The sequence below is a fragment of the Anoplolepis gracilipes genome, chromosome 2 (genome assembly GCF_047496725.1).
Source record: "Anoplolepis gracilipes chromosome 2, ASM4749672v1, whole genome shotgun sequence".
NCBI classification, from domain to species: domain Eukaryota; kingdom Metazoa; phylum Arthropoda; class Insecta; order Hymenoptera; family Formicidae; genus Anoplolepis; species Anoplolepis gracilipes.
In genome coordinates this window covers 10,625,001-10,650,888 of record NC_132971.1, presented here as the reverse complement: position 1 = coordinate 10,650,888, position 25,888 = coordinate 10,625,001, and the positions used below count along the sequence as shown (strand labels likewise).

At 32.6% G+C, this 25,888-nt stretch overlaps 1 protein-coding gene across 3 annotated transcripts in view; it reads right to left on the bottom strand.

Moving 5' to 3' along the window:
- Positions 1–11,260, bottom strand: part of LOC140676043 (cysteine-rich venom protein kaouthin-2) — a 67,294-nt gene extending 56,034 nt beyond the window's left edge. Inside the window, exons 1-2 of one of the 3 annotated variants that reach the window (XM_072910682.1) lie at positions 2,612–3,128; positions 1,339–1,895 (exon numbers count right to left, since the gene is read on the bottom strand). The gene's annotated coding sequence lies outside the window, so the exon portion shown is untranslated. Of the gene's footprint in view, positions 1–1,338; positions 2,031–2,611; positions 3,129–11,071 lie in introns of those variants that run through there. The other 2 variants (XM_072910680.1, XM_072910681.1) reach the window with 2 other exon arrangements.
- Between the last annotated feature and the right edge of the window lie 14,628 nt (positions 11,261–25,888).

Sequence of the window (25,888 nt, the reverse complement as noted above, 5' to 3'; positions counted from 1 at the left end):
TATCATATAGCAAGAGATTTACAATATAAATTCTGAAAAAAAAGTAATGCAATTTATAAAATGTGAATTCTGAAATAATTATTTTCACAATTTTTCACAAATCGCGAAAGTATTAAGAAATAAAAGAAATTAAGTATTATAAGAAATGTCGGTTTATATTCCCGTCAAGAAATATACAAAATCCAATAATAAAAGGAAGCAGTCACGAAAAAGAAAAATCAGAATAAAAGCAACATTTAATTTACCTCTCTTAATTTATTATTCACCGACAGTCTTGGTATTATTATATTATAGTGAAACGTACCTCCTTCTTGTGCCTGCTCTGAACGTAAAACAGACATGAGGTAATTTTACGCGCGTATAATCATAAACGAGAAACCGCTGAAAAAGACAAAGTTTCGCGAGTTTTGAGCAGGAAGGTCTCATTGATTAGGCAGGAGGCAGGCACAGAGAGTCCAAAACCATTCTAGGCCGATAAGAAACACGCGATAATAAATTACGCCTAAACGAAAATATGCCGCATGATTCCCTAGTTATACTAGTAAACGTAAAATGCCAACGTAAAATAAAAAACATAATTTTTTGATATTTAAATCTTTGAGCACTCGGCAAAATCAAGGGAAGCACGTGAAAGACGTTTCAGGCCTTTATTCGAGTGATGCATAAGATATCCCAAAATTATCGAATATTGTTTTAATGTTAGATTCGTTGACGCGTTGACACGTTATTTATTGGAAATTGCCAAAATTTTTGTATCATAAATCTATTTGCAATTGAATGTTAAATTAACATTTTATTAAACTTGAAATTCTAACTGAAAAATGTAGTAGTTTTGTTATTTTTTCGACATCGCAGAGTTTGATTTGCGAAAAGTAAGATTTCTTTTTTAATTAGTTGTAATTTGAAAATTAACAACATTTATGAAAACTATCATCGACATTTTCTGTTAAGACAAAAACTAATTCCAAATTAGTCAAATAATTTGTTGTTGGAAGAACATTTATTTAAAACATTCTGAAAAAGTAACATCAACATGCTTAGATTCGATATAAAAATTTATATGTATATATTATATTCAGTTCTAATTATTTTGTTCATTTATCATCGTTTTCCATCGAGAAAGAAGATCAATTTTGAATGATAAAAATTGCATAAATTGCATAAAATATTGTATAAAGATGCTTCAAGAGCGATTTATCTTAGTTCAAAGTTCAGAGCGATTTCAAACGTGTTTGTCGAATATCTTATGTGATTAGTGTTACGTATAAGCAAGTGGAAAATGTGTAGGTACACAGCTTAGGTGTGTTGTCAAAGGATATTTATGCAGGTTCGACTCACCTTGCGACGTCGAAAGCGTGAAATTTACAGAGAATCCAGTACACAGAGATGAAAAGCTTGAGCGGTCACGTCGATTAATTAGTAACAATTATAGGACAGTTCCAAGGATAATTAACAACCCTTAAATCTCACGTTGACTTGTCCGATCTCATTGAAGGGAGCCGTACTCCATCGCGTACTTACACATACATGCGCACATATGCAAAAATTGAATCTCTTATTCACAGTTAATAATTTAACATAGCAATTCACACACAGGAGTCCGTATTGTGTCAATTTTATCGTTTTCTCTCGTAGAAGAACAACACTCCACAACGTATCGTTTATTTAATCGCGTTTACTTAATTTGCTGTTGCTTGTAGTGCTTGTTACTATTTGGATTGTCGTCGCTTATTTTGTTGTTACTTGTTTCGTCGTTTCGTTGATATTTCACGTTGAATGCAACGTTACATAGTTTCCTTTTCACTGATATTTTTACCTCGCAACGAACAACAAATCATATTTGAGTCCGATTACTTTCGAAATTGTCCTCGCAAAAAACATTCAGCGAAGCGAACCTATATAATCACTTAATTTTCATTATTTTCTCTGTTGTTACATATAAATCTTTCCGTATTTAATCTGGTCTTAAATTTAAGATATGCGTTTAAATCACAAAAATAGTTATGTTAAAATTTCCAAAAGCTCAACAGTCCGGAAATATAAGATTAATAATAATAATAAATATAATAATTAGCTGATGAAAAATCCAGTAATAAATATCAACTAATTAAAATGTTTGAATAATTATTTCACAAATAATTCAAAATAATCCCCTTTTTTGCAGATATTTTTTAACGAATTAGTAATGGACAATTTGATGAATAAATTATAAGACAGGAATAAATGTAATGGCAGATAAAAAAGAAAAAATAAAAAATTTTAAAAGAAATCGGTTTTGCGAGTATTTTTTAAATCTTGCGACACGTATCGACTTAAATATTATAATAAAATTATTAATTATAGAAATATTAACATAAGTAAAAGGAAACTAATAAAGATACACAGATACAATAATTAAAAGCAATTTGTTTCGCGTAAAGTTTCTTTGAATAATTAAGACGAAGCTTCGTATAATTAACAGGAAGCTTAGCGAATGTTCGTGGATCTTCAAGATCTTTCACATAAAAAGATTCCTTCCTTTTCAAGGAATGTCCCAGAACTCTGACAGAGCAAATTAGAGGCACACGATTGTCACATAATTCTATCCCAACTGTGCTCGTACTATGATCACCTCAATCACCGTATCGTGCCTATATTTCTCAAGGATGACACCTAGCGTTCGATCCCTTCGCGCTCTTATGCCTTATTAGAGCGGTGCCGTTCATCTTTCCGAGGATCATCGAAAATCATGTTTCGAGATCGCCACCATCCGTCGAGTGCTTCGCGATCACATCCTTTTTCTTCACAATCGACGAATGTCTATCAAACGTTCACCCCTTGCGCGTGAATATTTCTGAATTGAAGAGAGGACGAACGAGAGGATCTCGACACGTCGAGGAGCGCGCCAGGTGCGCGATCGAAGAAATCGGGTGAGGGGGGAGAGGGGGGGGGAGAGAAAAAAAAGAATTCAAATGGATATCGTCGAGACAGCGAGTGAGTCGAGTATCATAACAAGATGTGCGATGCGAGCGGAAGAACGATCGTTCTTGCACAAACCGTACGACAGTACTGCGGCCGGCGCGCGACGGCGCGACGAGAACCTATCTCGGAGTGTTCCGTACCGCGGCGCGCGGCTCTCTGCTGCCCGCGAACTGGCGCAAGCTCTCCTCTCCTGGCAAAGCCGGGCACCGCCGCGAGCGGCGGAACTTGCGGCGGAGAGGAAGTTCGATCCCGTGCACTCGAAAGGGGCACGAGGACACAAGTGAGATAGTTGGCGCGTCGAGTGGGCCGAAAATTTCTACGCTAATTTCCGCGACATTAGCGATGCGCAACGACGTGTCATTAGATTATTTAATAGGGTACTCTCGGGTAAGATGGCCACAGTGTTTTAACCCTTACTCCGTATTGTTATTTTTGGCACCTTCTAACTGAAAAGGTGGGTCAGCGTATTTTCCATAAGTTTTATTAATATGTAAAAGTGTTTTTAAAAATCTGAAAAAAATGTATATACAGTACCGGCCAAAAATATATCACCTTTAGGATTTTTGAGCATAAATTTAATTTAATTTTTACTTACTTATAAAATTAATTTTTTAGATTATTAAAATTAAATTTTTATATTATTTTATAAAAAATATTTTATTCGGTAAGTTGTATTTACTGTTATCAAAACATATATTATGATATTATAAATATCCATGCACTTTGAATAAAATTATACTCAAAAATACTAAAGGTGATATATTTTTGGCCGGTACTGTACCTTCTTTGAACATTCTAAATAAAGACTAAAATAATAAATTTGAAAAATAATGTACTTAAATATATTATTTTACGATTATTTGTTTTCGAGAAATTGACGTTGTTAGAAAAATCACGGACAAAAATGATCCACCAATATGGAATAAGGGTTAAAATGCAAATGTTATTCTTTAATAGTGTTTAACATATTATCTTCACTGAAGCTTAAATTACGTAATATTATCGAAATTGAAAGGAAAATATTTAATAGAAATTTTATATTATCAAAATAGTACGACGTAAGCATTGGCCATCTTAGCCAACTTTTAAGGAAAAGATGACTATAGTGACGGAAAGACGGCCATAATATTTATAATAAAAATAGTGAAAACGAAAATAAAAATTATAGGTCGTATAACAATTTACATATCTTTATAATATGTCTAACGTCGATTACGATAGCTCAACTGTCATTTATTCGACGTTATAACAGCTTTTAGTGGACAAATGAAAAACTTTGCAGGTAGTCAAAAGTAAAAATATGATACAAGAATATGACACAATATCGTTATTCCGAACAATGTATGCAGATAAACTGCTGTAAATATCGATTATCTTTGATAATGACTAAAAAAGCACACTATGTAGCAATTATTGAAAAAATTACAACCTATGGCCATCTTTTCCATATGGCCATCATACCCTATAGTTTACCTTAATACGCGATAACGTTGAACGTATGATTATGTATGATACATCTTTATATAGGATATCCCAAAACCATTAGAATGTCTTTCCAACAATAAATTTTTATGTCAATTTAAAGACCATTTTTTTTTTTCAATTTGCAATTAGAGAATTTATTAAAAGCAGAATACTTGGTGATTTAGAACATCCTATTATTTCGAGATTATTTCGCGCAAGTACTTGTTACAAAAAATATAACGCGAATTATTGGAGTTAAAATTATTATCCAAGTAAAAATTATTATACATACTAGAACTACATGACATCCTAATTAATTAATGTGCACTAATTTGTAATGTTTTACACACATTTTTTTATCTATTCAAATTAGAATGAAAATGTTACGATAAAAACATATTGTTGTTTATATTATTCTCAGAATGAAAATGTTGCGAGATTTAGGAAGGAAAATAAAATGGTTGTCCATTTTTCTTCGTTCGAAAATACAGTGAAGAGAAAGATTTGTAAATTTTGAGGTAGAGATACACGTGAATTAATAACGTTTCATACATGTCGATGAATAATTTTAAAATATTTTTGTAGTTGAAGTTTAAGAATTAAAAACAGATGTAAGATTAATGTTTTATGACAGAATATCGATACCAAAATATCAAAAATGTATAGACTTGATAAATATACATATATTTAAAATAACTTACTATAATAATTATGACATGACATTGTCAATTACATGACAATTATGATACAATTTATGATAGGAAACAAATAAATGTTTCTAATAAATGTCTACTAAAATAGTGTACGCTACTTTTATCTTTATTAAAGAATTAAGTTAAGAAATTGAGAATTAGAGAAACACAGCCGATATTTTATAATAAATGAAAATTTAGAGATGTACAAAGTCGTTCATTACATATTATTTTCTTTATCAAGATGCAGAGGATTATTAGATTGCGCAAACATGTTGTAAAAACAGTAACTAATTTACTTTAATTAACTAAAGATTATAAAAATGAAAGAATACGACATATTAAAGAAGAAAAATCAATTGTAAATTGACTAAATTATCCAATTGAATTTAAAAATAATTACTAGCAACAGCAACAATTATTTAGAGAAACTAAATTCCCGGCTTCGTAATCTGTCGTTCGTAGATCACTGCAATTTTTATAGGTCAGTCCACAGGTGCAGTTTTATAGCTCATAAATATGAGAACGGGAGGGGACAGAGGGGGGAAGAGGGAAGAGATATCGATGTTTCGTGTCCTGCGACACCCGTCCATGTCAGACTTTATTTACATGACGCGTACAACAGAAAGGAAAATGTTTATGATGCGCAAATACAAGTTGAACTGACACCGACCCCGTACCAGTGAGACGAGGTCAACCCCATAGGACCCGCATTGTTCTCCAGCGAACGAATCGAACTCCGAATCGAACGAAAACGATACCGACACATGGCCAATGTCGAGGAAATACTTGGATGAAGAGAACATTCTTTTACTCTTTCTCTCGCTTTCTCGAACAGATCGGACGGATAAGTTTGTTTATCCGGTAGAAAGACGAGAAGTTTCCTTAAACAAATACATATGACGCAGTCCACACTTATGTACAGAGTGTGTCTCGGAGCATGATAGAAACAGTAACATTTTTCAAAGTGTACCTTTCGAGTTTTTACTATTGCGAGAAAATTTAAGCAAAATCTTAAAAAAAAATAGGGTAAACTTGAGTAAAATGGCCATAGTTTTATAAAATGCAAAAAACATACTTTTATTTTTATTATTCTTTAATAGTGTTTGGCATATTATCTTCACTGAAGCTTCAATTACGTAATATTATCGAAATTGAAAGGAAAATATTTAATAGCAATTTTATATTATCAAAATAGTACGACATAAGCATTGGCCATCTTACCCAACTTTGAAGGAAAAGATGACCATAATGATAGAAAAATGGCTATAGTATTTATAAAAAACTGGTAAAAACGAAAATAAAAATTATAAGTCGTATAACAATTTACATATCTTTATAATACGTGTAACGTCGATTACGATAGCTTAACTGTAATTTATTCGACGTTATAACAGTTTTTAGTGGACAAATGAAAAACTTTGCAGGTAGTCAAAAGTAAAAATATGATATAAGATTCACAATATCGTTATTTCGAACAATGTATGCACATAAACTACCGTAAATATCGATTATCTTTGACAATGACTAAAAAAGCGCACTTTGTAGCGATTATTGAAAAAATTACAGCCTATGGCCATCACACCCTATCTCTCGAGTTTTTATTATTGCGAGAAAATTTAAGCAAAATCTTAAAAAAATATATGTATGATTTTTTAGTTATTGTTTCCGCGACTTAATTATTGCATGAATATATCTCAAGAAGCAGATGAAAAGATATGAAAAAGGAGAGTAAAGAAATCGAAATTTAACGCGAGAGGCTAAAATTATTCGCTGCAACAAAAGCAGAGAGCCGGAAAGTCAGGAGTTTCCTCTTCATCTTGGTTAATAAAGACAACATTTCCGGGACGCGTGTCAGAAAAAGTGTCTAATCAACTATTCTCTCCCTCCTTTTCTCCCTCTCGGCCCGCTCCTCTCTTTCTTGCTCTCTGTAAAACGCGCTCGTGCATATGCATCACCAGTGTGATGCACTCTGCGCCCGTCTTTTTTCCCGCGTACTGCCGCGCGCGAGCGCGAGCGCGAGCGGGCAGCTTGATAAAGAAATCCTGGTTCCGCGAGTGCTCTCGCGGACCGGAATACCGGAAGAGCGAGCTAACAACCTAATTATAACAAAAACTTGCAGCCGCTCATTACTGGCTAAATACGTTTTCTCGTGCAACGAGTGACGCGCGCGCGTGCGTGCAATGCGGTGTCTGAAAAGTCATGCTCAAGATTTATATAGGTGTAATATTTCCGCTACACATGCCCTTATACAAAATGATTTACCAAAAATGAGACACTTTTGTGTCATATTTCTCTCGTGGATTTTAATATGGACAAATATAAATTCAAATATATTTAGATATTTCTATAACATATTGTATTGTTTAAATTAAATAAGTAATTTTGTATTTTAAAATTTTTCTTATTTAATTTTAAATTTCTGAGCAAAGTTTATTCAAGCTAATATTATGACATGATATATGAGCTTCTTGATATAAAACTACAAGATGCAAGGAATGAAGGAATGGATAATTTATTAGAAGAAACAATAGCGATGTTAATATCTTTTGAACGAGATAACTTTGAAAGAAAAATAGTTAATTGCAACGTATTGTCGACATTACCTAAATTGTACATTTTTGTGTTTTAAAAAATCTCAAGAAAGAGAGAGAAATATATAAATATATTTGATAACTCTATAATTTTATTTCTGTAATGTTTAACTACTACACGCTTTTTCTGAGTTACTTATTCATTAATGAATTAAGAACTCCAGCTTGGCAAAATTACTCAACAGAAAATTTCTTCATAAATCAAATAAAACGTTTTACGTTCCATTATTAAATATCTTGATAATTAATTAAACCGACATGTACATATATATTGAAATTTATAAATAAGCGCGTTCTACTTCTACTATGTGTATTGACAATTATAAATTATAGTATCCAAGCAAATACATAATAAGTTTAGAATAAAGAGAACTATACACACACCACACACACACACACACACACACACACACACACACACACACACACACACACACACACACACACACACACACACACACACACACACACACACACACACACACACACACACACGCACGCACACACGCACACACGCACGCACGCACACACACACACACACACACGCAAACACAAACACACACACACACACACATATATATATATATAAACGAACGAGAAGCCAAGAATTCCCATCTAAAAAGAAATCAACTCCGAGTTCATCAAGAAATGTGCCGTTAAAAGGAAAGGCAATTATCTTAGCGCACCTATAATTATATTTCACTGTCCGAAGATACGTGTAGTTTTCGCAATAACGAAAATGGAATCGAGATAAATAAAGTCTAAATTCGTCGTGATGTGTTGCACGCGAATTACACGTCTCGTTTGTTTAACTGTATAAAGGGAGACGAGCAAGAATTTCGGAAAACTCTTGTCGTCGAGAGAAATTTTCCCACAAAAATACGAAATTTTGCGAATATTGCACTTGTTATATCACAAAATAATTAAACCGCCAGACACTCATCACAAGATTATCTCGCAACATTGATTGTTGCGCAAAGGGAATATTTTATGTTTCATCGCGTCATATCAGTGACAGAAAAAATACAAAAATAATATGCATTATGTCTTTTTTACGTAATAAATTATTTTTCACAGACACAGCGTATGTGAAAACTATTGTAATAAAATAGGAATTAACGATCTGATATTGAATAATCTTCTTTAATTCATAACGGATTTTTTTGTAAAAACATTATTAGATGAATATAATATCAAGATCTTGTCGAGTTACATATGAACAATCGTTTTTTTATGATAATTGGACGATAAATCATGTGTATGCATAATTAATGAAATTCAATGAGATTTTTCCAACGTGTAAACATTATCGCTAATCTTGAAAATGATTATCTGAAAAATTTATATTATAGTTCACGCGAAGAACATATTTACTCACGCTACGAGCAAATAAAATTGTTTTCCACAAAGTGGAAGATCGATTTTATTTATAACAAGATGGTAAGAAATTTCACACGCTATTGCGCGAAATTTTTTGAATACCATTAGGGTAAACTCGGGTTGGGTAAGATGGCCAAATTTTTTTAAAATGCAAAAAACATACTTTTATTTTTGTTATTTTTTAATAGTGCATATTATCTTCACTGAAGCTTAAATTACGCAATATTATCGAAATTAAAAGGAAAATATTTCATAGCAATTTTATATTATCAAAATAGTACGACATAAGCATTGGCCATCTTATCCAACTTTTAAGGAAAAGATATTTATAAGGATATTATTAAGGTCATAATATTTGTAAAAAAAAATAGTGAAAACGAAAATAAAAATTATAGGTCATATAACAAATTACATATCTTTATAATATGTCTAACATCGATTGTGATAGCTTAACTGTCATTTATTCGACGTTACAACAGTTTTTAGTGGACAAATGAAAAACTTTGCAGGTAGTCAAAAGTAAAAATCTGATATGTTTATAATATGTCTTTATAATATGTCTAACATCGATTACGATAGCTTAACTGTCATTTATTCGACGTTACAACAGTTTTTAGTGGACAAATGAAAAACTTTGCAGGTAGTCAAAAGTAAAAATCTGATATAATATTCACAATATCGTTATTTCGAACAATGTATGCACATAAACTACTGTAAATCTCGATTATCTTTGAGAATGACTAAAAAAGCGCATTATGTAGCGATTATTAAAAAAATTACAGCCTATAGCCATCATACCCTAGTTTACCCTAAATCGCGGCGGGATAATTAACTGCTACGTTAATTAGGCTACCGAGGATGAGAGGGAGAGTTCCGGAGATAGTCTTGTGTCGGACTTTCGGAAACTGTATCAAACGGTTTTGCCGATCCCGCTGCATCTCCTATATCGGACCCCACGATTTTATTCGGTAACGCCCGGCAGCAATGTTACACAAACAGCCTCGGACTGTTACATACACGGGCACACACACACACACACACTGGACAAGAGGTTTTTGCACACGGTTCCTTGCACCTTTACGTGTCTCTTCGTCGCGCGCCACCCTCCTGCCACCTCGTTAAAGCCCCGTTTTCGGGCTTTCGTATCGTGCTCGTCCGACTATTCGAAACTCGGGAAACATCGATGCAACATTCTCTCGTTTTTCATTATTTTTCTCTTTGTTTCTCGATTTCGACGGAGAAACCCATTTCACAAGAATCATCAATTTCGCCGTATAGTTGAAAGATATATTCGTACCATTATTTGCTAATTTGTATAAATGTATTGCGGATAAAATGGTTTATGTTATTTATATATTAACTTATTAAATTATGTTGTAAATTATATATTATATTGTACATTGCTCTTATATGTATACTTGCTTTACTTATAATCATTATACATTTATTCGTTACATTAGTATTATCATTGTCAATATTCCTCGAATATTACTTTCAATGACAATACAGATTTTAATATAAAATCCTCTGACGTAACATTCGAATAAAAGTCCATCGACAATATAATGTATGTTTCCTCTCACCGCAGAACTAAAGAGCGTCGGACATCGCAGAATAATATTCCTGAATTAAATGTCTCGACTCTTTTACAATATCGCTCTTCGTTATAATATAAACTGTGTATAAAACATAGTTTATATTATAATAAAGAGAGAGACGAGAAACCCGAGGTAAAAAAAAATCATATATCGCGAATCGGAGAACTCATCGTTTCAATGCGGCTCCATTAAGATACAAGTCAAACATTATTAATAGACATACGAACGAGAGAAAAAGCAGAGAATATCGTAGAATAATATTCCTATTATTTGAAAAACTCATCAATTCATTCGCATTTACCTTGTTTCAATAACGTCGGGCATTAACCGAGCGGCAAATAATAGCGAAATGTTACTCCTCGCGGAGGATTGAAAAACTCACCCTTCAAGCGTCACACCCTTTAAAAGCAACCAACAGTGCTGCGAACCAGATGCGACGAGCCAGTGTGGACGGTTTTTTCTTTTCTTTTTTTTTTTTTTTTTATGCGCGAAACTGCACGTTTTCTCGGCACCGCGACAATAAAAAGACGCGGTTGTATACTGGCGATCGATCCGCGACTAGGCTTGACTTTTATAGTCTTCGGGAGGAGTCAACCCTCCTATTGACGAGGAGCAATCAGTCTTGAAGGCTCGCGGTAATAACGTCTTCGTTAAGAGCACGCTTCTCGCGAGTCGTCTCCGCGTGGTAGGAAAATGAAAATACCAACTTGATTAAACGTAAACAATCCCCATACACATGTGCATACGGTTGTCGTATCGTCGTTGCAAATCGTCGCGAAGCTACTCGCACAAGCGCGATCATAAATATAATTAATCACCATTATGCAACGAGCTGTAACTCAAACTTGTAAATGAGAGATAATCGTCTGACATTTTCTTGTCGCCTTGTCTTAGCACATACGCGATATAATAACAACGAATAATTGCTCAAGTCACTGCAGCGTAATTTTGTTTCCGCGATAGATTTTTTTCGACGAATCAACCTTTATAGATTTCGCCTTTAAGTTTTTTTTAATATCAAAAGAGTACTTTATTTTCTATATAGTCGTGATACATATGTATTTAATACATATACAGAGTTTTCGAAAAATCCGAAAACGCTCGAATATCTCAAAAATAAAGCATTTTAGAGAAAAATCTTTCAAATAAAAGTTGTTTAATGCGAAAAACGTCATAAAATAGTGCTATTGATTTGACCTTGGATAGTCGTTTGAAAGTCACCATCATTTTTTTAAATGGGAAGCCCTATATTTTATTGTTTATTCTTGTAGTTTATCTCGAGAGCTTTCTAAAACACTATAATAAAACTTCTTTTGATTAAGTACTTTTCGAGTTATGAGACTTGAAAGTGCCAATATTTTGACATCAAATACAAAATATATCGTAAAATATTAATCTTTCGATTTTTTTTAAAGAAACAACCATGTATTTTCTTCATGATTATTATTATGTGCTAAAAAGTATTAAAATAAGATAATCAAAAAATTAATATTTTACGAGATATTTCGTACTTAATGTCAAAATATTGGAACTTTCAAGCCGCATAACTCGAAAAATACTTAATGAAAAAATATTTTATTAAAGTGTTTTGGAAAGCTCTCGAGATAAGCTACAAGAATATACAAAAATATATAGGGTGTCCCATTTAAGAAATTCAAGGTGACCTTTATATAACCGGTATACCTATATGACATATGAGATAAGAATTTATCATAAAATGAAGATGCTTTTATATGTTAAAACTCGACGATTTGCGATAAAATTTTTTTTACCATTCATTTCGAGCGCCAGAAAGGGAATAAATTGACATGCGTAGAAATATTTATGCACTGTAAAGTGAGTAACGGAAATTGTGAGTCTAAAATATGCGTCGATATGATACTTTTATGTGTGTATACGTACGTTTATATTGATTAATACAATATCAATACAACTGGCTGCTCGTTTTTCTATCCGTATGTATATTATTTATCCGCGTCATTTAAATAAGCGCGAGCGATTTCTGCGAACGTTACTGTAATATAATTTTCATCAACAAAAAAAAAAAAAGCAGTCGCTAGAAACGTCGGAGCGCAATATAAATTTTATTACGTCGAGTCACAGTATATGTAACAAGCGTACGTTATTCGACTATTACCCAGGCATCTCGCATTAAACGCGTTTACATTAAAGTACGCGAGTGTTGGTAATAAAACGTTAATTGCCGGTATAAAACGGATGTTATACCGCCGTTTGTTCAATTCGCATTTTACCTGCGGCAGAAAAAAAGAGAAAGAGAGAGAGAGAGAGAGAGAGAGAATCCTTTGATTCGGAGAGAAAAAAATCTTCCCCCTTTTCCATAGAAATTTTTCGGATTGAATTAATATTAAACGCTGTTTTCCCTCATGCGTTGATTATTAAAACGTTCTCCATGCGTTTTGCGCGCTTAATACTAACGCTAAAAACTTTGTTACGCTCTCGTCCAATCACGTGAAATACGTAGCACCGAGAGACGGCTCGCGTACCGCGCGATACTTAATTTATTACACGCTTGTTCCCATCGATGTCATTTGCGTTCTCGCGATCGATCATCGATAACTTCCGCGGGGAGAGGTACGCGAATTTCGCGTGTTTACACGCAATGAACGATCTGCTGATCGATAATATTGCAACGCGAAAATTACTTTGATATAAAAATCGCGTTACTGAAAATAGGAAGTAGATGAATGACGTCGATACATCATATGTAGTAAGCACGAAATCAGTAACTTTTCACGCTTGAAGAAAAAATGTACAAAAGTATCCAACGCTCATTCGTTCGATTATATCTCGTTATGAATGTATGGGAAGAAAATTCCGATATTTTATATGCAATTCCAAATTAATTAACGTACGTGAAAAAATTTTTTTTTCCGATCAATGCCATTATTCCATGAAAAAGTTTATATGCTATATTCTTGAATTTCGTAATTTTTATCCGAGTTAGGGTTACCTATATAACGACATTACCAAATAACAGCTTTCTGTCAACCCAAGCTCGACCCTTCGATTGTCCAAAGCTAGACTTTGACCAAAGAGAGCTCCCGATTAATTCAGTTTATTCACTTTATCACTTCGTGGATTATTGTATTTCCGCGGATAGTTTGATTAGCGATTGAGCCTGAGAAGTCGTGTGTTGGTTTGAAACGATTCTCGTGTCGGCAAACTAAGGTTCGACAGTTTCTACGCGAAGGAAGGCAAGGAATCGGTCACGGAATTCTCTTCAAAGTTAAAATTAGTTAAGGATAGCGACTATATATATATCGGAAAAGTCAGCTCGAAACTTCGATCTCGCGTTTCGTAATAATTCTTCTCCTTTTTCTCTGTTCTCGGTGCGCGCCGATAATTCGCCGAGGCAATATTCTACGAAACGAAGCACCCGTCGAGCTATCGATTCGGAAAATCAAGGATTTGTGAAGTTTTAGATTTAATCGGCGATGTGAATTACCGGGGAAACCGCGAATCCGTGAAGGGCGCACTTATGGAATTAGGGATCTGTAAAGAATTGATGAAATCGAAAATGTGTGTGTATGGAATTAGAGATCTCCGTGGATTACGTAAAGATTTATACTACATCACCGAATATCTGTAAAAAATCACAAACACTCTATAAAATAATCCACGAAACCACTGACCTGTATGATGCAGAAAAATAAGCTTTTCAAAATGTATCAATAAAGAAGAAAAAAAGAAAGCAATATTTTATGACAATTCGTAATTTTATAAAGAAACGTATATTTGATTTAAATCTTACTGAATCTCATATTGCAATATTGTAATGTTGCAACATACAATTATATAAAAATTTCAATGAATACGTACTGACGATAGTCTGTTAGATTTAGATTCTCTACCATGAAACATTTCTCGCAAATCAACTGTATTAATCTTCAATTGAACATTGTAGATATAGAACCGTGACACAATTCAATTGATTTATCAAGACAGATCTTTAGAGTTGCGTGCTTTATTTATCTAGCCAATATTATTTTCTTTAACAATACGTCCTTCGATGTTGTAATCAACTTGTTTTTAATAAAAATCCAAAAAAATTACTGCTAATTAAAAACTTAATTAAAAACTTGATTAAAAATTTAAGCTTATAATTATCAATTATTAAGAATTAAAATCAGAGAAGAATCACTAAATCTACAGAATCTATCTCGGCAATTTTCTTGAAAAAAAAAAATCGCTTTTTAAATTCAAATTTTAGCAATTTTCACAAGATATATGTCTATTTAATATGTCTAATATATCTAATACATCTATCTGCCGATTTCTGATGAGACAATGCAAAGTTTCAAATACTAAGAATATATTATTAAAATATACATTTTTTTCAATAAAATATAAAGAAAGCAGATTTATTCTTAAGCATTTAATTAGCGTAAAAAACGTTTAATCATACCAATTAAATGCATTTAATACTGAAGTAAAATTTATTCATCTATCACGGATTAATGTTAGTGTTGAAAAATAAAATTATTGTTTCTTTTTCATATCTTTTTAAATACGAGACAATGTTAGACATTCACCATAGTTTCTTATATCCACGCATTCTCCTTGACCAATATCTCGCAATTCTTAAAGTGTTATTATTCTCAAAAATTTATTTAGTGTCTATCATGTTGAGAGAAAAAAACGGTTACTCGGCGACACCCTGTATAAAGAACAAAATCGGTGAATAGAACTGGAGAAGAAACGCGCAGAATGATATATAACTCACGTACGGAAACGAACAGCACTTTAAGAATAGAAATATTCCTTTTAACCTCGTAGAGTTATAGGAAATACTCCTTTTAACTATGCTATACTCGACCAGCCATATTTAAAGGATATAAAAATCAGTATTTCTACGGCAAAACTCTTTGTCACTATGATAAATGTGAAAAATATTATTTATATGAGGACGAATTTTGCGTTGTGTGTAGCATTAAAATCCACGTCCTGTATAGAAAGTGTACATTCATGAATAATAAATAAGGAATTTAATGGGTAACACGAGAATACGCAAGAAATCTCTGAAATTGTAGATCTATGAAAGTAAGAAAATTTGAAATCAATTGATATCTTGTCATCTTTACTAAAACAAGATCGATATTAAATTGATCATGGGATGCGCAGATGTACAAAAAATTGTAATAAATATTAAGCACCTTGCATTTTGAAGAATATGAGAACAAAACCATATAATCCTAATTTTTTGATAGTAAACAACAATATTGGTAATAAAAACACATTTAAATTTAATATAAATAAATTAAATAAATACATTGAAAATAATTGAGCGCTTTTAATTAAGCGCTTTGGAATAAATCCCTTTTTTGTATACTTTATTGAAAAAAATATATATATTAATAATACACATATTTTTATATAAATGTGTTATATTTATGTGTTATATATAATGAAATATGTTTTTATTATAACTGAGCGTGCCCAATTTATTACTGTCGATAAAATATTCTTTTAATTCTCGAAGCTGGTGGATATTTGTTTTGCGGATTATTATTCTTTTTCTTGTATCCATTATTCGCGCGTCAACAGATCTATGGGATATCTATAAGAAAAATAGACAATCTCTGTATCCAGTCACGAGCGCTGATCAGAACAAACATGGGAATGGCAAAGTCAGTATCCTTGTTGCATCCCGCAATTACATTGAAATTAACGCGAATCAACACGAAACAGCAAAACGGCATTCGTGATGAAAATGTCGAACGGAAAAGAAAGAGAGAGAAGGAGAGAGAAGATATATATATATATATATATATATATATATGGCGCTTGTGCACAGGATAATCCAGAGTCTGCTCTTTCCTCGGGATCCCTGCTCCAGATAAGGGGTTTACGACAACTATCCTGCCCTCTCACCCGACCCGAGCTTCTCTTCCTCACGATATTCTCCCGTCGGACTATTCGCACCGTACCGTGGGATTTATGCACTCGCTGCACGACCAAATGCACAATTGTATCCTCCTCCTTCGCCTCGTTAACGCGTACTCGTTACTTACATATCGCGCTTACAGGAATAAACCCTTCGAGAAAGGGACGCGCGTCCCGTCGATTTGTAGCTGCAATGCAGGTTAAAAAATTTATTTAACAACGTTATATAAAATAGATTTCTTTGATATTAAAGTCTGAAAAGAAAGTTGTGAAGAAAAATTTTGTAATATTTTTTTAAACATCCTGTTATTAAATAATTCGATCATTCACACGCCGCAATTGTTTAAGAAATGTTATTCCCGCACGATATTTTGAGATAGATAGATTCGCGATTTGATAAAAGCGATAATTTTTCTCTATGCTGAGTTATCTTTGCTGATACGTTAATTATTCCTTGCTGCTGAATATTGTAGAAGCAGCGATACTGTCAGATGCATACAAAGAGATCGAACGGATGGACGTTAATTGTCTCCTCTTCGTTCAGCTATCCTTCTACAGGTTGCTGAGCACTTTCCCATTATGACAAAAGAAAGCGCAACTCTAAAAGCACGATTTTAATTAAATCGTTCCGTGCTTTCTCCTTCGATTTCATCTGTGGCTTTCGGCAAACGCGTAACCGGATATAATTAGAGCTCATTTGCTTTCGAACAAGATAGAAAGAGGATGGGGAAATTTAACTTCCATTATCCTGTTCCGGGAAGAGTCTGTTGGAATGACAAAGGAAAAATTCGATTTTGTTTCTGACTGGCGGACAAATCGCGACAAAATGTGAATAAAATCTCAAAGTGCGTGGAAAAAAGTTTTATAAAGAGTTTCATGTGATTTTATAATTCCACTTCAGTTCCAACTCAGTTTCTAATCTTTTAATCGTTCATTAATTACTATCTATTCTATTATTAATAAAGGCATAACTATTATATTACAACAAAATACATAGTTAATTATCAGTAATGCATTTACAATATTGTTGTTTCAATAATTCATAATCTTGAATAATCAATGAACTCACAAATAGATTTGCGAAATTGTAATAGAAATATTTTAGAAGAAGAAAAAAAAAATATTTTGTGATATAATAAAGACTTATAAAATTTTCTCTAAAAAGATCTCGTCCGTTGTGTATTTTAAATTTAATTAATTAATTCTTTTTTTGTCTTACACATTTTTATTGATACTCTAATCCTAGATGATTGACCAATTAATATTTAAAACTACAAAATTATGAAAAAATAAAAATATTTTCTATCCCCTACCTTTAATACAAGCAACGAAGGTATCTCACGGAATAGTTTGCGATAGAAATACAGGATATTTTGTTACACGTTAACGACCCTCATTCGATCGCTTTATCTGTGCTCTCGGCCGAAAAAAAGGACCGAGCGAGTTTTGAAATACGCGAAGTGGAAAATATGTAGTTGGGTTGTGAGCTCTCTCTCTCTCTCTCTCTCTCTCTCTCTCGGTACGGTACGTGACTTATGGCGACTGTACGTATATCGTCAAGAACACCGCAGTTCCGGTGGTGCCGGGAAAGAAGCGTCGAGTGTGGAATATAAACTTTAACGGATGGCTTCTTTTCCCGAGGTCTGAGTCCTTGTCCTACGTTCATACTGCGCCATCCGGCCCAGATACAGAACATTTCGCACCGCGAAGTCGACATTATTACGCGATCCATCGATATGTACTCCGAGAGAGAAAATATTATAAGCGACGCTCGTATACCTACACACACACACAGAAACTTGAAAGTGTAATATGAAAAGAATTATTTCAAGGATTTTTCCTAGAGAAGAGAGAAAGCGATGGTGTACAGTAGAAAAAAAATATTATCACAATTCGATTTTCATGATAAGTGGATTTAAACTGCATTGCTGGATATTCTAAATTTCTTTCTATTACTTATATGCAAATAAAATTGTATATCCATATATATATATATATATATATACAAAAATAAATAATTAATTTGATAAAATAAAAAAATTATTTTATCATTCATTATTTGCTCATTATTTGTGTACAATTATTAAACACTTTACTTGTGCAAATTTAACAAAAAATACATATATCAATAATGCACAATCGGGCAATCTCATTTGAATATACATACATCTCCAAAGTGTATCGTTTGTTTTAAAAATTAGTTGTCATTTTTAATATTTTTAATATTTTATAGAGAAATGTTTTTATAAGTTCTGAGATAGGAAGAAAACCGAAAATCCGCTTGAAGATAAAATATGAAAGAAAATCAAAGAAAGAACATAACAGCATACGAGAAAGCGAAAGCCGAAAGAAAACTGCGTTGAGAAAACTATTTTATTTTTGCAATGTGTATGAGTGTACTATATATTCAGGATTATATTATTTGTATAAAAAAATCACTTTTTTTGCAATACTGGGTTTAAAATTTTTTTTTATTTTTCTATCAAATAATTCATCTTTCTCCATTAGCTGATTGATGTAAATGTAATTTCTTTACTACATTTTTTTAGGCGAATGGATTTTTAGTCGATCAATCACAATCGGATATCAAATCCGCTATCGATTTTCTGTCAATTTTAATAATCTAATCTTTCGGAACAAGAATCTCTCTTTCTCACTCTATCTCTCTCTCTCTCTCTCTCTCTCTCTCTCTCTCTCTCTCTCTCTCTCTCTCTCTATCTCTGAAATGAATTTACTAGAATTTAAATTATCCGCTGACGAAGGCTGTCGTTATGTTGTGTTTTCTATTTTAAAGACGTCATTTTCCTTGTAAAAATCACTTTCTGGAAAAACTTTCCATTACAGTAGATCGCGTTCAATGTTGTTTTGAAAACTTTACTTTGAATGGCTGACTTTGTAGAAAAGAGACCCTTCAATTTGTCATACAAGGCGCGCGCGCTCTTGTCATCGAGGCACTTTGCTACGATCAATGGAACTGGGTTAGGAATTCACGGGTACCGAGTAGTGGAAGAGTACGATATATACCGCAGATATATATATATATATATATATACAGTCAATGATGACAGAGTCAAACAGCTGAGATAGACGAAGTCGATTATCGCCGACACACTCTCGCGGCACGTGGAAATCGATACGTAATTATCGTTCGGTATTCTACACGCGAGGGCCGTGCTCGCGGGAATTTCCTTCGTCGTGTAGTGAACCCCCGACCTGTCCTGCGCCGACCTTCCTGTGTGCTCCCGAGGGATTACCGAGCGAACTGGTTCACGAAGTTAAGCACAAAGTAAAGAGGATACGTGTGTGCGATGTTTGGTATTTACGTAAGTAAGGATGAAATTTACGGATCGAAAAGTCTCGCACGGAGAGGCATTGTGCATTCGTAGGATTTACTCTCACAAATCTAAGTGTAACAGTTTAACAGGATACGTATGTAAAAATCTGAAAAAAAATGTCCCGACTATTTCAAAGAATTTTCTCTGGCTAGAAAGGCAAAAATATCCTCAGAATTATATTTTTGACGTAAACATAGTCAAAATTGGTTACTCTTGGTTACTCTTGCGGTAAATATTCATTTTTTCTCTCTTTATAAAAAAGAAAGAGAGAGAGAGAGAGAGAGAGAGAGAGAGAGAAAGAGAAATAGTATCAAAAACACAAATTTATTTTTTATATCTGTGTGTGTAAAATTCTTTTTATCCTTACGGCCGCATAAATTTTTCAGCGCGTGGGCTTTTATTATTATTTACTTATTCCACAAATTCTTAAAAAAATATCAAATTGGAACATCTTACTTGACATTTACTAAAATAAGCTTTTGCTATTTCGTGTAGATTTTCTAGTAGAAAATTAATACACGCTCTCATCAGACTGTGAAAAAAATATTTATGCGTTAATTCTCAAAACAAAACAAATTCATTTTTATCAACTCGAATGATAAGATTAAGTGATGTACAACAGAAAATGTATCAATATTTTAAATAGAAATGAGAGTTCGCATTTTCCTCTACTCTTAAATCATCACTCGTTTGCATTATTATTTATGATTGCGTTCTTCAAACGATCGGCGTGTTTTCGGCCGAGGATAAATATCGTTGAATTTTTTTCACCGCAACGAAATCCATGACGATTACATTAGAGGACTTTACCAACTCTCACGATTCCTGCTGAAATTGTACAAATTTCCCCACCCTCCTTTCCTTCCCCGGGATCTCAGCAAGGAAAATCTCACATCCGGTACACCTGCCGCAACTTTTGCCTGACCGCTGTTGCAATTAACTTTTAAGACCTGGCATTTGCCCAGCATGGGCGTCGGTACCACGTGGCATTTCGGATAGCATGCTCGCATTTTTCAGAAGAATAGGACAAATCGTTAACAAAAAAACAAAAAGATTCAAAATAGAAAAAATTCGGGTAAGATGACCATAGTTTTTTAAAATGCAAAAAGCATACTTTTATTTTTGTTATTTTTTAATAGTGTTTGGCATATTATCTTCACTGAAGCTTAAATTACGTAATATTATCGAAATTAAAAGGAAAATATTTCATAGAAATTTTATATTATCAAAATAGTACAAAGTAAGCATTGGCCATCTTACCCAACTTTTAAGGAAAAGATGACCATAGTGACGGAAAGATGGCCATAATATTTATAAAAAAATAATGAAAACGAAAATAAAAATTATAGGTCGTATAACAATTTATATATCTTTATAATATGTCTAACGTCGATTACGATAGCTTAACTGTAGTTTATTTGACGTTATAACAGTTCTTAGTGGACAAATAAAAAACTTTGCAGGTAGTCAAAAGTAAAAATATGATATAAGATTCAATATCGTTTAATCTTCATCGTTTTATTCAATTTCGAATAATGTATGCACATAAACTACTGTAAAAATCGATTATCTTTGATAATGACTAAAAAAGCGCACTATGTAGCGATTATTGAAAAAATTCCAGCCTATGGCCATCTTATCCTACACTCAAAAAAATATTTTGCTAATGTAGATAGATTTCTAGATGTCTCAATTAAAATTTATCGCTACTTTTTGTATCTGTTAGAATATTGTTTGTCGCGTATAGAGTTTATAGCAGCAATATTCTAGCAATACCTCTAGAAAATTTAGATCCCATTGCCATATATTAATGACAAATATAATTGTCCTCGACAATAGGCCTTAAAGATAAGCATTATAGAAAAATTTTCTGTCTAAATTACACTAATAGTACGGATATAAATTCTGTCTCTATCATTTAAATTAAGTGCAAAATATATGCGGTATCACAATATTTGGTAATAATTTACCTGTTTCAGTGAATTTTTTACACCTAGAAAATTTTTGTTCAAGTTGCAAACTCATTTTTTGGAGTGTAGTTTTCCCTAATGTTCCTTAAAGCATTTACTTGAAATTCTTCTTTATTTTCTACATGAAAAAAAATCATAAACGAAAAATCAAATTCCGGAGAAGCTTAAAAATTTATCGTACATCATCAAATAATAGATTTGATCGATATTAAACGAAGAAGTGATGAATACTGCAGTTACCATATAAAAAGCTTTGGTATTTTTTTAGAAAAGTTTTGAAGAAAGATGGCATCAATCAATACGCGTGCGTTGCTTGAATATCGGATTATAAAGAACGACGTATAAAAGGCGGATGCAAAGAGGTCGAAAGAGAAGAACCGCGAAAAAAGCTAAGGAGAAAACTCATTGTGTAACTCTACGCGTTGCTAGATAAAAGTTAACTAGTATCTACCACGTAGAGTTGTTATTCTACTCGGGTGAAAGAAGAAAAAAAATACAACTCGGCGCGTTTTCTTAGCGTACTTGTTTCTAAAAGCAAGGGACGTTTCACAATAGTCCATTGAGATCCCGGTAGTTCTTCAAGGATTCCGTCGTGAATTTTACGAGCCATTTAATCGAGAGGGTTAGAGATAAATTAGGTTAGGGGTAAGAGAGCATTCTCTCTCAAGGGAATTTCCACTACACGATATGCGTAATTTTTATAAATAACTTTAGTCCTCTTACTTATGCCATGGTCTCTACTATTTTCAATAATTAACAATAATTACTCCTCAATTATGCATTTACATAATTTAAACTAGGATTAGATTTCATATGACAAAAAAAATTGTAATCACATGGAGTAAATTAATAATTTTTTCTCTAATCAAACCGAGTGTTTTATTATTTTAACTTGTATATTTCTAAAATATTTCGCTCACGTAAAATATCTCAAAGTTTTGAAAAAAATTTTTCAGCCTATTCTTTATTAAATAAATTCAATTTCGAAGACACCCTGTAGAAAAGCAAATACGTTAAAAAAAAGAAAGAAAAGAAAACAACAGAAAAAGAATGTCAAATACCTTCATAGCTCAAAGGTTAAAGCACTAGTCTTGTAAACTAGAGGTCGAGAGTGCAAATCTCTCTAGGGGAGCGAAACTTTTTCAACTCCTTCCCTGTTGAGCTTTTTTCGTGTTCCTGCGCAACATCGTCGACGTTAATTCTACGAGTTACTTAATCCTTGGAGGAAAATTTGCCTTATTGACAAAAATTTCGTGAGAAAGTCGCGAGTCAGAACTATGTCGTGAGTTTTACAAAGTTTCTATCGCGTGTAGTTAAATTTATTTCATTGGATTTTTAATTGTGATGCCATCTTTTTTCCTTTCTCAAAATCATGAAATGTACAGAGCAAGGCTGTAAAATGGCTCAGTTTATTTTGTTTATGTAATTAAAATTTTTTTCTTCGAAATATCTCGCATGAAAATAATATATTATACAAAATGTATACAAAAAATGTTGATTCATTAAATTTTATAAAAACATACAAGAAATTATTTCGCACACACATAAATAACCAACATTGCTTGCTGCGTTTACACAAATTGTACAAGCATTAGACCCTTCATCATGTTACGGCTATATGAAAGGTTCAAGTTACTGAGAGGACAAGCATAAATAAAATATGTAATATAAAATAAAACATTAATATAAGTATTTCAAATTAATATAAGTATGTATAATCTTTTAAAGCATAAAAGCACACATTAATCAGAAATAACATACGTGTATATTTTTATATAAAAAATATTGATTAATTATGAGAAATAAATACACAGATAGACAAAATATTTTTCATTCTTTTTGCGCAATATAATTAATTTTTTATAAATATTTAGAATCTTCGAAATAAAAAAAATACTTATAATATTACTTTAAAAAATATATCAAAAAGCTTTCAATTACATTAATACATATATAAAGTTAAAAAAAAAACAGAATTAATTTTCTCGATTATTACATAAAAAATAATTTTTATTTTCCGGAAACTAGTAAAGGAAAACTTGTGTGTGTTTCATCCTTGAGTTCAATTGATATTCAATTAGAATACAATTTATATCATAACATCGTTTTCGCATTACATACACCTGAATTCGAGTACAAATTGAAGTACGGAAATGAAATGCACCAGACTGGTCATTAAACCGCGCGACGAGTTAACTGTCGCGGCTTCGACGCTTATTCCCCAGTTATAAATGACACAGTATATATCGAAGCTCGCTGCAATTTCCTGCCGTGTATCAGCAACGCGCTGCACAAGTGCCTTTATATTCCTCGGTAAACTGGGCCAAGAAGGCAAACGCATCCTCGCGAAACCACGTTACATTACATCGTGTCAAAGTAACCATACAGAATAGAACTTCATCCCCTAATTCGTTATTCATATCCTTCGAGAATACGAAAAATATTGAAATTCGTGAAATTAACAAGATTTATATTCGGAGATATGTTTATTGTGTATATTTTATATTTATATTTGGCAAAATTATTTGATTTGATCGTTTTTGAGAAAGACGTAGGGTAGACAAGAATAGAACGAAGAAGAAAAAAATGTGGACAGTCGGATTCGCGCGAGGACGGGAGTTTCGGAAAACCAAATGTTTGCGGACAAATCGTCATCGTTTTCAACGAGGAACATCAACAAACGCCCCCCCTTGTTCGAATCTAATGCATTATTTGGGGATGAAAATTGTCCTGCACGCGCGGATCTGTGATCCCGATCCGAGGATCCCAGAATCCGACCTCGTCATCTTCTTCCGAACAACAAAGTCGAGAAAACTGCGTGGCGCAGAAAAATTTACGCGACCGTGTTTTTATTAAAAATTTCGGAAAATTTTATATTTTAATATCCAAATAGCGCAAAGATTATTAACACAAGGCTCTCTTATCAAATACAAAATTACACATCCTTTTAATTATAGATTTTCTCGCAAGAGAATTAAAACTGATTCTTTAAATAAGAAGATTATACAAAAGAACGCGGAGATTAAAAAGTAATTAGAGGAAAAGAACGGAAGCAAAATATGAGCCAAGACGCAGATGGTAAAGTTTAAGTGCGTTCCATGTGGCATTAAATGGAACGCATTGCGCAATCTTCATTTGAAGTTATCTGTGATCTAACAATCTAAGATGTTGATAAAAGAATTGAAGATGAAGATCTGTTAATTAAAATTGTGAGAATGTATCATACTAACTGCCAGCAGCGTAGAATGCAAGGTTACAAATGATTGTATAACGCAACATTGTATATGTAAATACTGTATATGCAAAATTGTAAAAACTCTTACTTTAATATTTTAAAAATGTGAATTTGGAAAATTCTTATTTTCTGAAAGATCTCAATTGCGAAAAATATACAAATCCAGCTTAAAAAGAGAAAGAAAGAGAACAATTTTATATATATTAGAGAATTATATTTTGCTTCATTATTAAATTATATTACCGCGATGTTCGAATTTCACAATCGCGGAAATATAATGTAGATTTTTTTATTTCAGTTATTTTCTATTTAAAAAGCTAATATCAATATTTTCGTCCACAATAAATCCAACTTGGCGTGCGGTTTATTCAGATTATTCAATCTACTCTGACGTAGAGAAAAGGATCAGACTGATACTCTAGCTACTTTTGTCCAGCTCTTCTTCTCTTTATCCTTGATTTGCATTTTGCGACTGCTTATTTACATTTGGCGTTAAGATATTCTGCAACTTCGTATTTGAAATTATAAAGTGAAACACTGCTTGTTTCTTGTTAATTAAATGTTAACAAAACACGTATCTTAAGTGCTGCAATATCCTTTTAGTAAATCATGCAAGATATTATTTCCGAGTTTAAGCTTGTATATTATATTTATACTATGTTCATATTTTCAAGTATTATAAGCTTCTACACCATTTCTACATTTTTCTGTAAAATGTTCTACAATTTTTAAATATGAAAAATAATTTTTTAAAG